Here is a 2,824-nt window from a genome sequence, read left to right on the forward strand (position 1 = left end):
GCTTCTCTTATAGGTACCGAGGCGCCCGCCGGAACGCCGGCGACGCACGGGCTTACGCACGGCCGCTTATGGGGGGAACCGCGCGACCCAACCGCCCGCCCGAACGGCCTGTTATAACTTAGAGCGAAAACCAACACCTGTAATTTCCTTAATAATTGAGCTAGGGCAAAAAAAAAAAACGCTATCTTGTAGGAAAAAAGCAGGGGAACACGATGCCGTCGTTAAAAATATAGATTGCCGTGCTCGTTTTCGAGAAAAAAATGAAAAAATGGTCAAAATCGTCGCAGAACAAAAACTCGACACGCTATCTTGTAGGCAAAAATTAGACGAATTCAAAACCGTAGTTAAAAATATCGGTCGTCGCGCTAGTTTTCGAGAAAAAAACAAAAACGTTCAAAAAATTCGAGATAAAAAAAAAAAAACCAGCCTACCAGATAGAAAAAATTACACTGAACAAATATCATATAGGTCAAAATATGTGTTAGCGTACTAGTTTTCGAGATATAGACGAAAAACCGTCGCCGCCGATCGGTACGTCGGTCGATGCGAAAGCACCGCGCGACCGAGCGCCCGCCTAAAAGACCAGTTCGAACATACCGAAAAATCAAGAAACCGTAACTTCCTTAATAATTGAGCTAGGACAAAAAATCGACACGCTATCTTGCAGGAAAAAATCCGGGGAACACGATGGCGTCGTCAAAAGTGCAGGTCGTCGAGCTCGTTTTCGAGAAAAAAAAAAAAAAATTCTCAAAATTCGACAAAAAAATAAAACGATCAGTGGACCGTGTAGAGAATATAAAACTGCATAAGAATCGTATAGACGAAAATTGGCGTTCACGTGCTCGTTTTTGTGGAAAAAATTAAAAAAGCTCTCAAACTTCGAGATAAAAAAAAAAAAAACCATCTACCAGGTAGCCAACGGTAAACGGTACAAGTATCGTACGGGCGAAAATGAGCGTTACCGTGCTCGTTTTCGAGTTATTGACGAAAAACAGCCTGGAGCGATCGCTCCGGCGGTCGACGCGCGAAAGTTTCTAAGTCCGCTCTGCTCCGAAACACCGCTCCGGCGTCAAAAATCGTCGTAGGACAAAAAATAGACACGCTATCTTGCAGGAAAAAATCCGGGGAACACGATGGCGTCGTCAAAAGTGCAGGTCGTCGAGCTAGTTTTCGAGAAAAAAAAAAAAAAATTCTCAAAACTCGACAAAAAAATAAAACGATCAGTGGACCGTGTAGAGAATCTAAAACTGCATAAGAATCGTATAGACCAAAATTGGCGTTCACGTGCTCGTTTTTGAGAAAAAAGTTAAAAAAGCTCTCAAAATTCGAGATAAAAAAAAAACAAACCATCTGCCAGGTAGCCAACGGTAAACGGTACAAGTATCGTACGGGCGAAAACGAGCGTTACCGTGCTCGTTTTCGAGTTATTGACGAAAAACAGCCTGGAGCGATCGGTCCGGCGGTCGACGCGCGAAAGTTTCTAAGTCCGCTCTGCTCCGAATCATCGCTCCGGCGTCAAAAATCGTCGTAGGACAAAAAATCGCCACCCTATCTTGCAGGAAAAAATCCGGGGAACACGATGGCGTCGTCAAAAGTGCAGGTCGTCGAGCTCGTTTTCGAAAAAAAAAAAAAAAATTCTCAAAATTCGACAAAAAAATAAAACGAACAGTGGACCGTGTAGAGAATATAAAACTGCATAAGAATCGTATAGACGAAAATTGGCGTTCACGTGCTCGTTTTTGTGGAAAAAATTAAAAAAGCTCTCAAACTTCGAGATAAAAAAAAAAAGAACCATCTACCAGGTAGCCAACGGTAAACGGTACAAGTATCGTACGGGCGAAAATGAGCGTTACCGTGCTCGTTTTCGAGTTATTGACGAAAAACAGCCTGGAGCGATCGCTCCGGCGGTCGACGCGCTAAAGTTTCTAAGTCCGCTCTGCTCCGAACCACCGCTCCGGCGTCAAAAATCGTCGTAGGACAAAAAATAGACACGCTATCTTGCAGGAAAAAATCCGGGGAACACGATGGCGTCGTCAAAAGTGCAGGTCGTCGAGCTCGTTTTCGAGAAAAAAAAAAAAAAATTCTCAAAATTCGACAAAAAAATAAAACGATCAGTGGACCGTGTAGACAATATAAAACTGCATAAGAATCGTATAGACGAAAATTGGCGTTCACGTGCTCGTTTTTGTGGAAAAAATTAAAAAAGCTCTCAAACTTCGAGATAAAAAAAAAAAAAACCGTCTACCAGGTAGCCAACGGTAAACGGTACAAGTATCGTACGGGCGAAAATGAGCGTTACCGTGCTCGTTTTCGAGTTATTGACGAAAAACAGCCTGGAGCGATCGCTCCGGCGGTCGACGCGCGAAAGTTTCTAAGTCCGCTCTGCTCCGAAACACCGCTCCGGCGTCAAAAATCGTCGTAGGACAAAAAATAGACACGCTATCTTGCAGGAAAAAATCCGGGGAACACGATGGCGTCGTCAAAAGTGCAGGTCGTCGAGCTAGTTTTCGAGAAAAAAAAAAAAAAATTCTCAAAACTCGACAAAAAAATAAAACGATCAGTGGACCGTGTAGAGAATCTAAAACTGCATAAGAATCGTATAGACCAAAATTGGCGTTCACGTGCTCGTTTTTGAGAAAAAAGTTAAAAAAGCTCTCAAAATTCGAGATAAAAAAAAAACAAACCATCTGCCAGGTAGCCAACGGTAAACGGTACAAGTATCGTACGGGCGAAAACGAGCGTTACCGTGCTCGTTTTCGAGTTATTGACGAAAAACAGCCTGGAGCGATCGGTCCGGCGGTCGACGCGCGAAAGTTTCTAAGTC

The sequence above is a fragment of the Colletes latitarsis genome, unplaced genomic scaffold (genome assembly GCF_051014445.1).
Source record: "Colletes latitarsis isolate SP2378_abdomen unplaced genomic scaffold, iyColLati1 scaffold0114, whole genome shotgun sequence".
NCBI classification, from domain to species: Eukaryota; Metazoa; Arthropoda; class Insecta; order Hymenoptera; family Colletidae; genus Colletes; species Colletes latitarsis.